This window comes from Bubalus kerabau, chromosome 2 (assembly GCF_029407905.1).
Source record: "Bubalus kerabau isolate K-KA32 ecotype Philippines breed swamp buffalo chromosome 2, PCC_UOA_SB_1v2, whole genome shotgun sequence".
In the NCBI taxonomy this organism is placed as follows: Eukaryota; Metazoa; Chordata; class Mammalia; order Artiodactyla; family Bovidae; genus Bubalus; species Bubalus kerabau.
In genome coordinates, this window is record NC_073625.1 from 11,940,357 (window position 1) to 11,952,630 (window position 12,274).

General features: G+C 47.3%; 1 long non-coding RNA gene across 1 annotated transcript; it reads right to left on the reverse strand.

Annotated features, from left to right (window-relative positions):
- Positions 1-3,877: 3,877 nt before the first annotated feature.
- On the reverse strand, positions 3,878-6,295 carry LOC129642999 (uncharacterized). The gene is made up of 3 exons (XR_008709973.1): positions 6,078-6,295; positions 4,987-5,136; positions 3,878-4,071 (listed from the first exon to the last, which is right to left on the reverse strand). It is a non-coding gene; the product is annotated as an uncharacterized LOC129642999 (long non-coding RNA).
- Between the last annotated feature and the right edge of the window lie 5,979 nt (positions 6,296-12,274).

The following is a 12,274-nucleotide window of genomic DNA, read 5'->3' on the forward strand; positions in this document are numbered from 1 at the left end:
CACCAACTCCCAATACCTCCAAGTGTATCCATAAGGTCTTTAAAGAGGTATTAGGTTAAAAAGAAGTCTGTACGTTGGGCCTTACAAGAAAAAGGAAAACAGGACACAAATAACACAGGGCAAGGACAGCCATGGGAGGACGCAGTGAAAAGGCAGCCATCTGCCAGCCAGGCAGAGATGTCTCAGGAAAACCCAACAGCTTGCTCTTGAACTTTCAGCCTCCAAATGGTGAGAAAAGAGTACGATTCTGTTGTTTAAACCCCCCAGGCTGTGGTACCTTGTTCTGACAGCCTGAACAGACTAATGCAGCAAGCAGATTGCTGTTTGCACAGCGCTCTCACATACTCATTCATCTACTCATTTATCATCAAATATTAATAGAGCCCAGCCCGGGTGGAAGGTACATTTCATTGTTAAATCCTCCCTGAGTCAGGAATAACGATCCCTGCCTTTAAAACAAGAGGACTGAGTCTCATCGTGTGAGTGAGATGAGAGGCAAAGCAAATGGCAAAGGAACGAAGGTGGATTGTGGGGGCCAGAGAAAACTCAGGCAGACACGATCAGCTTTAAATACATGACTGTCACGTGGGAGACAGAATCTATTTTTCTTTATGTCCCGAAGGGATAGAAGTATGGTAAATAGGAAGAAACATCAGGAAGACAAGTTTCACTTTGAAAGAAAAACTTTGCACAGTCAGAATTGTCTAAAGATTCCCAGCCCAGGGATTGAACCCGGGTCTCCTGCACTGCAGACGGATTCTTCACCATCTGAGCCACCAGGGAAGCCTAACAACAATTCAGCAAGATATGTCAAATGTAGTGAGCTGTTCCTAAAGAAGCTGGACAACCACTTTATGAGAGATGGTGTGTATGTGTGCATGTGTGTGTGTGGAATAAGGGTCAAGCTTCAGGTTTGTGGTTGGAGGACATGACCTTGAAGGGCCCTCCCCATCCAGAGAATCACTGATATCTCTGAGACCAAGTGGTGGACCAGAAAGAGAAGCTGTCTTCTGGATTCTGATTCTCCAGTCTTCCCACCAAGTCAAGCTGCCTTTAAACAGATTAGCAGTTGGATAAATGTGTTCTGGGCTTCCCTGGTGGCTTGCTGCTACTGCTAAGTCGCTTCAGTCGTGTCCGACTCTGCGCGACCCCATAGACGGCAGCCCACCAGGCTCCCCCGTCCCTGGGATTCTGCAGGCAAGAACACTGGAGTGGGTTGCCATTTCCTTCTCCAATGCATGAAAGTGAAAAGTGAAAGTGAAGTCGCTCAGTCATATCCAACTCTTAGCAACCCCATGGACTGCAGCCTACCAGGCTCCTTCGTCCATGGGTTTTCCAGGCAAGAGTACTGGAGTGGGGTGCCATTGCCTTCTCCTTCTCCCTGGTGGCTTAGACAATAAATAATCTGCCTGCAGTGCAAGAGACCCGAGTTCAATCCCTGGGTTGGGAAGATCCCCTGGAGAAGGAAATGGCTACCCACTCCAGTATTCCTGCCTGGAGAATCCCATAAACAAAGGAGCCTAGCGGGCTACAATCCATAAAGTCACAAAGAGTCGGACACGATTAAGGAACTAAGCACTCACAAATACATTCTAAAGATGACAGCATTCACTGAGCAGCCTGGGGACAGGACACAGCAACACGGAGTGTCCAGTTTTTGAAATGAGAGAATTACTTCTACTCACTTTCCCCTTCTCAGAAGTCTTGATTGCAGCCAGGTAGGTAGCAGAGAGCGGGAGGGAACATGCAATTTTGAGAACCTGCTTAAGCACTGGGGTTCTTATACACCTTGATTGCTATTTCATCTTTATATTAGCTCCAGCTGTGATATCATTCTTTATCTCCACTTTACAGATGTGGAAGCTGAGACTCCAAAGAAGCCAGGCAACCGTCCAAGCTTCCAAAGCTAAATCACAGCAATGACCTTGAGCCAATTCCCTGCCTCGCTCTTGGAGCCAGAGCTTGCCTGATTCCAAAATCCATCACGTCTTGTTACCTAATGGGTATCGGAATGTTAAAAATGTGGGTTTTCTTTTTCTAAATCCAGACTACTGTCCTTGAGGACAAATCCAGGATAAACAAGTTGTCTTGAATTAGGACTTACAGGCTGGGGGGTGGGGGTAGGGGGTGGAAACATTTCCTTCCTATTCTCTGATTGGACAATTGACACCTTCTCAGCTTCAGGTAGGGCTTCACTGGTGGCTCAGTGGTAAAGAATCTGCAATCTTGCAGTGCAGGAGCTACAGAAGACATAGGTTCGATCCCTGGGTCAGAAAAATCCCCTGGAGAAGGGCATGGCAACCCACTCCAGTATTCTTGCCTGGAGCATCCCATGGACAGAGGAGCCTGGTGTCGCTAAAGCGACTTAGCATGCACAGCCTCAGGTAAGGGGCCAGCTCCTCCCTCGGTCCCCAAGTTCTCTCCTAACATATTTACTATTTCCTGTGCAGTGAGTAAATATCTTCTCCTCCTCCTCTCTCTCTGAACACTTTTATTTCTGGAGGTAATGAGACCCACCTCTAGAAGAATCTCTCTGCAAAGAAGGGCAGGACCACTGGTCATGGCCCAAAGACCTACGTGGGTCCTGTGTCCAGCTGAATGATCTACTCAGTCTTCATTGATCTGTGAACTGGGCTGAGAGCCCTTTAAGCTGGCGGGAGAAGAGGACTCTGAATGGAGAGTGCTCTTCTTTTTTATTTTTATTTTTTCTTTACCCAAGGTAAAATGCAGCTTCTGTTTTAATCTGAACCCCACCTCCTTGGTTAGGACAGATAAACAGAAAGTTGGCCGTGGTCCCCTCGCTAGACAGTAACAAAGGAAGGGAGGTTGTTTTTGCCTGGGAGCTGGAGGGCTGGAGGAACCCACTCTCCAATTCAATTCAATAGGAAAGGAAGCCGGGAAGTTTCCAGAATAGGAAAGAGCCTTCCCTGCTCTCTACCAGCCTTGCTCTGACTTCTAGGGGCTTCACATGGCTTCTTCCATGACCAGAAGAGTCAGAGCTTATTTCCTTCCCAACATAGCCTCATCCTGGAGCTGAACCTCCTTAAGCTCCGAGGTTTTCACTCTCACCCCAAGCTTTGCTTTAAGAATCCTCCCCTCCACCAGCCTCCCAGCTCCAGTCCGCCTCATTATTCAATCCATCTGATCTTTTTGGAACTCAGAACAGAGGGCGTTGCTTTGTTAGAGATAATAGACCCAAAGAGGTGGAGAGTCTCCAGAACAAAGAGAATAAACGAATGTTTTTTTTTTTTTTTTTATCCCTCAGGAAGTTTAACTTCAGTCAGGTGAGCACAAAGGGAAGCCAGGTAAATGGAGTGTTTATGAGCCAGTCAGTGGCACCTTGCACCCCTCCTGGAGGTCAGACTAGGAAGCGCTGCAGAGTGGCAGCCTGGGTTCTACCTTTTAGGGACTCAGTGGAAGAGGCCAGCTCTCAGCTGTTGAAGGGGAGGGCTGGGTCGCTGTCTGCCTTCTAAGGGGAGAAGAGGTGCTCCATTTAAGGGAGCTAAGGTGGAGTTCCGTGCAGTTGGTTAGAGAAGACTGAGAATTTACCTGGTGGTTCAGTGGCTAGGACTTCGCACTCCCGAGGCAGGGGGCCCCAGGTTCCATCCCTGGACAGGGAACTAGATCCCACTGGCCACAATTAAGAGTTTGCCTGCTGCAACTAAAAGACCCCACCATCCCTCAGGTCAGTTCAGTTCAGTTCTTTATGACCCCATGGTCCACAGCACGCCAGGCTTCCCTATCCATCACCAACTCCTGGAGTTTACTCAAACTCATGTCCATCAAGTTGGTGATGCCAACCAACCATCTCATCCTCTGTCGTCCCTTTCTCCTCCTGCCTTCAGTCTTTCCCAGCATCAGGGTCTTTTCCAATGAGTCAGTTCTTCACATCAGGTGGCCAAAGTATTGGAGCTTCAGCTTCAGCATCAGTCCTTCCAATGAACACCCAGGACTGATCTCCTTTAGGATGGACTGGTTGGATCTCCTTGCAGTCCAAGGGACTCTCAAGGGTCTTCTCCAACACCATCCCTCAACGCCACAGCTAAGATGGAAGATCCCACATACCACAACCTGGGGCAAGTAAATAAATAAATATTAAAAAAAAAAATGGGAAGGAGACTTTTCACTTCAAAAAGAGAGAGAGAAACAGAGAGACTGATTCTCTAATACCAGAACCAGGGAGACCACACAGTGTTTGCCACACATTCTAAGGCCCCATCGCACAAAGGCCCCAGAATGGGGAACACATTGAGAAGAGACAGGGGGCACCTACCTGCTATCTGATCTTGGATGGGTCCCTTGAGCTTGTTAGGCTTCAGTTTCCCCACCCCTGGGAGGAACGGGTTGGATTTGATCCGTGATTCCCAAATTTGGGTCCAGTGCAATTTACTGAAACTTTACTGAAAACTTGTCACCAGATAAGAATATTTTTAAAATATCGCTGGCTCCTCTGACTATCATTTAAAAAAGGAAGCACATTTCAGGACTAAAAAAAGGAGGAGAGACACAATCTTAGAATATGAAGGAGAGTCCTTTAAAAGAAATATGGGAAAACTCACTATGTGATCTTACTTTTCTCATTTCGGGGCAGACGATTGTTAAGCTTCATCACAGAGGGAAATCAATTCAAGAAATGGGAAACTACCTAGCATCCTAGCTCCTAAGATTCCATGATTTGAAGCCCAGCGGGGCAAATCACCCAGCCTCCCTCTGATCCTCGCTTGGCATGTCCCAAAGCCTGAAGCATAGTGAGGCGGGTGGACGGTGGTTGCCACTCGCTGTGCAGGTGACTCCTGATACCTGGAATGCAAGCTTTATTCTCCCTTCTTATGCCATTATGTTCCTCCTGTCTCCTGAGACGCAAAGAAGGTCCTGTCACCGGGACAGGGGCTGGTGGGTGCTTCCGGGAGAACGCTTGAGATATGCCCCCTTCCTGCATCCGCTGGAGGAAGTAAGTCAATGGGCAGGGGGTTGCCTCTCGCTCACCTTGGACACCTTCACAGCACCTGTACATGAAGTCTTTCCGTTAATAGATATGTGAGTTCGTGTCTGTACGCTGAGGTCCAGAGATACTAGAGTCCACAGAGGGAAGAGGGAAGCTGGCACATGTTCAACCCCTGGTCCAGGAACTAGATCCTACAAGCCATGCAGTACAGCCAAAAGATAGATAGATAAATAGTTTTTAAATTAAAATTAAATAAAAATAGTTATGACAGAAATTTTAAAAATAAAAATAATTTCATTGTAAACATCACCACTCCCCCTCCAAGTTAGAGTTCTCCCAGTCACTCAGTCATGTCTGACTCTTTGCGACCCCCATGGACTGTAGCCTGCCAGGCTCCTCTGTCCATGGGATTCTCCAGGCAAGAATACTGGAGTGGGTTGCCATGCCCTTCTCCAGGGGGTCGTCCTGACCAAAGGATTAAACCCAGGTTTCCTGCACTGCAGACAGATTCTCTACCATCTGAGCCACAAGGGAAGCCCTGAAAGATAAATAATTTTTAAAAGATTTTAAAATTAAAATTAAATAGAAATGGTTATGACAGTAAATTTTAAAAAATAATTTCATCGTAAGCGTCACCATTCCCCCTCCAAGTTAGAGTTCCCCCAAGCAGGAGCCAAACAGTTTCTTTTTCTTTGCCAGGAAGAAGCATCAGAAAGGTCTCATCCAGGAGGTGTCTGCCTGCTCTCATTTCCTTCATCTGCAATGCAAGGCGCCACGTGCAGCTGGGGCTGACCCCAGCCTGCGCTCAAGGGCCCATTAGGGCATCCCCTGGGTGCCCTCTCTACAGCCTGGCTCAGGAGCTTGGGGCCAGTAAGAAACCCCACCACAGGGAAGGGTCAGCCTCTGTCACTGCCGGCTTCTCTTCACCATTCACCCCTCCCCCTGCACCCCTCACCCCCACGCACCCCCGTAGGAAGCAGAGCCGTGGAAAAATCAGCATTGATGAATGGGGATTCTGGGCTCTGTGTTTTTTACAAGCCATGGTCTGGAAGTGCCAAGAGGCTGCCTTAGTTTGCTAGCGGATTGATTCCCTAGAGAAGGATAATGCGATTGACAAGAGATTGAAAGGGACCTCTGAAAGAAGAAGGTCAGCAAGTTCTGTCCAGGAGGAGAGAGCAGTGAAGCAGAGGGCAGAAGCCAGAGCAGGAACATTGTGGACACTCCATAAATCTTCAGCGTTACATCATTCATTTGAAACCTGGCTGAGAGGCGCAGAGAGAATGAGAATCCGAGGCCAGAGAGGCATGGCCAAGGAGGCTATTGAGAAAAAGGATCTTGAGAATCACCAGTCTGTTTCACTCACCTTGATTGCTCACCTTCTGTTTTTCTTAGCCTCAATCACTTCTTCTTTGATGTCAGTCCTTACGGAACCTGGGCACTGCAGGTACTTTTCAGGATGAAGTGTGGAGTGGGGATGTGGGCAGATGAAGCCCATTGATGGTGATGAGAAGAAGGAAGGGAAGGACTTCCTGGTGGTCCAGTTGGCTAAGACCTCTACACTGCCAATGCAAGGGGCAGGGGTTCGATCCCTGGTTGGGGAGAACCAAGATCCCGCATGCCACGTGGTGTGGCCAAAAAAAAAAAAAGTGGGGAGTGGAGTGGGGCAAAGGACTCAGGAAGTCTCTTTAGACCCAAACTAGGATCAATCTGGGTGAAGCTTTAGCATCGCTGAGTAGGGTGGCCAGCCTGATCCCCCTCCTACCACTAGGGAATGGATTTGAAGCTAGAGATTTGCCCCTTGGTGTTCCCGGTAACTCCGGTAAAGCCAGGCTACATTTAATGAGAAATTACTGCAGTGTCCGGCACCATCTGCGGGGCTTTAGATGGATTGTTTTGGCATTTTTTTTTTTAACATCTTCACGACCCTATGTATCCATTTTACAACGGAGACCCAGAAAAGCTACTAACCTTGTCAAGGTGACACATAAAAAAAATATTCCGATGCCGGACCCGCCAATGCTTACCTCGCCCCAGGGGAATATTGGAAACTCACTGAAGCAAAAGGCTAGGAGGTCCCTCCCTGGTTATCCTGTATTTTTGATTAAGGCTAGAGAAAGTCTCATTTAGATCCTCCAACGCGCTTTAGAGTTTCAATAAAAGGCCACCTGAAGCAGAAACAGGAAAAGGAGGGCAGGAGGGGGGCCCGACCGCTCCCCAGTCCTAGGACAAAGCACCTTCTCCCCCCGGGCAGGGGCGACATGCCCTACCCCGCCGTCTGGACCAAGCGGGATGTGCATTCCCTATCCCAGTGTGTTCCCAGCAATTCGCTACCTGTCATCAATACTCTGCTTTTTTTTTTTTTTTTTTTTTGCTGCCACCAACACACGATAATCTGATCTGTAAGGGAAAAAAGGGAGTGGAGGATCTGTAGAAACAAACATCATCAAATGTCCTGGCTCTGTTCCCGGCGCTTCAATAAAAATGCAGGAAGGAAGAAATTGCAGAGATGAGCCCCGGCGGCCAGGCTCCCTGAGTCTCCATTAAGTCATTAAGAGAGGACTTTGCAGCATCAGAGCCAATCGCCAAGATGCTGCCTCGGAGGGCAGCCCTCGCATTGGAGGGTCCAGCTCGGTGACACAGAGGGATGAGCCATCTGACTTAGGTACTTGTCTTCCTCTCGGTTCTCTTCCTTCACCCCTACATTCGACTTTTTACCATAACGAACTTTCTCCCCTGACTGTTTTCATAAGGTTTACTGCACTGAAGGCCTGGGCTTGGAATCGTACTACCCACGGCATCTCTCATTTGGGCAACTAGTGACCCGAATCATACATACTCTTGGGAAGGTGGGATGTGGGGCCAGGGGACCTGCTTCTGGGATCTTCTACAGAGATGACAAAACACCAGAGCCGAACAAGAATTCGTGGGGATCATTCCTACGGGCAACCAAGCCAAACAAGCCATCTCTCTAATCAAAATACCACCTCTTGTTCTTCTGAAAACTTCTTCTGAAAAGCAGGAAATGGAATTATAAGCGGGTAGGGGTATGGAAAAAGATTAAAATGAAAAATAAACTTGAAACATACCTAGCAGAAAGCACATTTGATTTGAAAGATTCTTTCCATTTCAATTCTCTGTGGGCCTATTCATAACAGAGATATGGTTACTTAAAATACAGTTTCTGCGCTGGCTGGTTGAGTCTCTTGAAAAATGCCTTCCATGTTTTCCCAAGCCCTCGCTTCAACTTCACCACAAAATTCCTGAACAACATCTCCAACAGGACCAGCTGAACTCAAGCAGAGTAATTCTGAAACCTAGTGACACCCCTAAGAGGTGCTGACGCTTGGGCTCACAGATGCCAGATTTCAGTTCTTTCTTTTTCCTGCCACCCGACTTCCTACCCCCGACACATACACACTCCCAAGATCCCAGAAGGTGAAAATGTTTTAGGAAAAAAAAAAAAAGACTCTGGTATTGATTGAGTCAAGCAGACTAGTAACAAGTTCTCTTTAAAATACATACTCAAACTGTGACAATTCTGTTTAGTGTGGTTTAAACTTTTTTTAAAAAAATAATTGAATCTTTAAAGCAAGAATGGTTTTAAATTCCCTTTTGTAGACATTGCTAAATCAAGAGCAGCTTCTTTTCCCGAGGTGAAAGGCTGGCAGTGAAGGCTCTGGAGTCAGACTGTCTGGATCTGCAGAATCACTTCCTTAGCTCACCACTTGTGGGTCGGGTTAGCCTTGCCAAGCCTCAGTTTTCTCATCCATGAAATGGAAGCTAACAGTCATCCCTCTCTCATTGTTGTGAGATTTAAAAGTAATGACCTCACTTAGCAAATGTAAAAGCATTTAGCAAGGTGCCTGCCTGGCAAGCATTCATTAACCATTAGCTCTTGGGGATGCCGAGCAAAACATTAAAAAAAAAAAAGGCTTAGGCAGAGAGATCAACCCTAATGCAGTTATTTGCATTTCCTATACACTTCTTAGAAAATAAGCTCACATGCTTAGAAACCTATGAGAGTCAAACAAGTAACTTTGGGAATAACAGTGAATTATTAGCCTTTGCCTAGCTGTGGTGAGAAACTCCCCGTAAGACTGAACACTCATCCGGACGGTTTCCTAGTAAGGTCTCAGAATTCCACCCCAGTTCACTCAGCTGACTCCCCCGCCTTGGACTGCTGACAGAAGCCACTCATGGGCTACAGGGCACAGCAGGAGAGGGCCCTGCTTCTGACTCGGGAAGAGCCTCCCCACCCTGCATCCCGGCACCCCGCCCAGGGGCCCTGCACTGGCTGTTCAGAGGAGAGCTGGTTTCAGGAACCACTCATGATGGGAGGGGTCTGCAGCCCTCCCTGATTCCAGTGTGCTGTTTATAATCATCTGCCGTTTCAGAAATCAGCTTTCACGTCCTCCCTCTCTCTCTTCAGATCAGGGGCCATTTTGTAGAGTGGCTGGGGCTGTGGTCACTGTGAAAGAAAGAACGGGTGCATCTGCGAAGGCCTGAGAGTGGCCACTTAAACGCCGTCCCCGTGGACGTGCATTGGTGGGATGTGTCTCCATGATTACTGAAGATAAAGTCATAGCATTCAGTGTACCTTTGCTTTTTCCACACATGCCATCATCATATCATCATTACTTTATTATCTTGCTGATCATAAAAGTAGTACACGGTCAGGAACAAAAGAAGGTGCCACCTCCCCTGGACAGAGGTCAGGGGAGAAGTGCACAGAAATTTTAGCCCCTGAAACACACACCCAGCATTCAGCCTGATCAACTGTAGAGACTACCCTATAGACAAGCTCCGTTCCCAAACTTCAAATGATGGAAAGGTATGTAAACAAACAACGTAATCGTCCTATAACCACATCACAAAGGAAACCGCTAATAATAGTTTAGTTCATAGAACTTTGCTTTGTTTTAAATAATGACATTCAACTAAGAGGGAAAAAACATAGGCACAGGATGAAATTTTTATAGTAGTCCAAAAGGGTAGTCTGAAGGGCCCCTTCCCTGACCTACACCCTAGACATTCAATTCACCTATTGTGTGTGTGTGAGTTTCCTTCCAGGTAACCTACAATTAGAAAAATACACACATATATAGGTATCTGCATATGGGCTTCCCCGGTGGCTCAGAGGTAAAGAATCTGCCTGCAATGCAGGAGACGGTGGTTTGATCCCTGGGTCAGGAAGATTCCCTGGAAGAGGGCATGGCAGCTGACTCCAGTTTCCTTGTCTGGAGAATCCCATGGACAGAGGACCCTGATGGGCTACAGTCCATGGAGTTGCAAAGAGTCGGACACGAATGAAGCAACTTAGCAGGAGCCAGGCAGGCAGGTATCTGCCTGTGTAACGGTGTGTGTGCCCCCGTTCTTTTCTTAAACAGAAAAGATCTGTTATATATACAGTCCAAAGCTTCTTGCTCTTTCCCTTCCATATAGATCTATCATATTCCTTTTAATAAATGCACAATTTTGCATTTATAGACCATGATTTATTTCACCAAGTGCCCTATGGATGGTGTTTTGTTAGGGATGGATGCCCTATGTATGGTGTTTTGCAACACAATGTTGCAATGATTATCATATACATTATATAAACATATCTATATCCATGTATTATATACATAGTCTTTTATATAAACATATCTATGTATTAATATATATTATATACATAGTCTTTCTACACATACAAGGACATCTGTATCTTGAATTCCTAAAAGAAGAATTTTTGGGTCAAAGAGTATGTGAGGTATGTACCTTTTAAATATTGATAATATTATGACATGGTCCCCAAGGAGGTTATACCCTCAGCACTCTCACCAACAAGCATTTGGGGTGTCCGTTTTCCCACACCCTCACTGACACCTTCATCTCTCTGTCTTTTAAAATGCATGCCTATCTCTCCTAACCTAACACTGTCTATTTTTAAATTCTTTTCCTCTCTGACCCTGCTTGTCCGATATCACCAAAAGTTCTTAACAACCCAGGAGAAGTCATCTGCAACTCTGTTAGCATATCCTTGGATGGAATCCACTTCAAAGGTGTATCCCAGTCTAACCCTGCATCTTTGATCTTTGTCCCTGGGCAGGGCAGAAGCCTCAGGAACTGGGTTCTCTACTCCTGGGGAGTCCTCAGAAATGCAAATGTCCACTTTTCGGCCACTGCCACCTCTGTCACCTCTCAGCTCCCCAGCACGGTGGTTTGGACGGGCGGCTTTTACTGGGAGAGGGTTTGTAATTTGGGGTCAGAAAGAGGGGATAGTTCAGGGAGCTCTGAAGGAAAACAGAGGACAAAAGGCCAGCTGGTTTGCCATGAGCATCCTGGAGGGGGTCTGAAACCTAGACCAGGGACCACGGCTGTTAGGATCATGGAGGTTTTATAAGCCTTGTTAGCTTCTCCATATGTGTTCTTGTTATTTTCTTCTTGTTTCACGGTTAAATCTGTAACAAAAGGGGCTGCTTATCTTGATGGGGTCAGCAAGGAAAGAGTAGATTAGTGGGAAAAATATATATATCCTTTACTGCAGATCTTGGACAGAGGATCTGAGGGTGGTGGTGATTGGATAGTGTCACCACAAAGATACCTGAAAAAAGGCACCCAAAGAGGTGATCCTGGGTTAAAATGAAAGAGCAAGGTTAGCATTTATGGAGCACTTGTTCTGTGCCCAGCACTGAGTTCATCTCTCCAGAGCAAGCCAAATCAGAAGCTTCAGAATCCCGATATGCACGCACTCTCCCATCTTGCCTTCCTTCAGCATCCCACATGGGCTTGTGAGTTTCACTTTCAAGACTCAGGCATTATTACTTCCCCTGAGCCACCTCCTCCCCAAATACTCAGCAGGTGCCCCTGACTCCCCAACAAGACTGTCAGCTCCTGGAGGCTCATCTCCAGGCATGAGCTCCCCCTCATCTCATTCATTCTTCAGAACCATTGTGCCCAGCACAGTGCCTGACACAGGAGATGTCCCCCTCCCCCCCCCACCCCAATGCTCGGAGGATAAATGCTGCACTCAAGCCAGAGAATCTGAGACCTCCCTTTCCCACTCTCAGTTGGTCGGGAGAGAGTGAAATGTTATTTACAGAAACACCAAGCCAAACAAGACCCTCCCTTCCCCGATATGCTGAAGCTGTGCTGAGAACAGCCAGGGGTCACCAAATGGCAGCCAGATGGTAACTGACTGCCGCTCCCTAACTCCAGGAGCCTGGGGCAAAAGGCTGGGCGGCCCACCTGCTCCTGGGGACCTGTGAACCTCCACCGTGGAGGGAGAAATCAAGACGGTTCCCTCCTCTCGAGGCTGCTCCCCTGCAACCAGTTCAGCCTCTACCA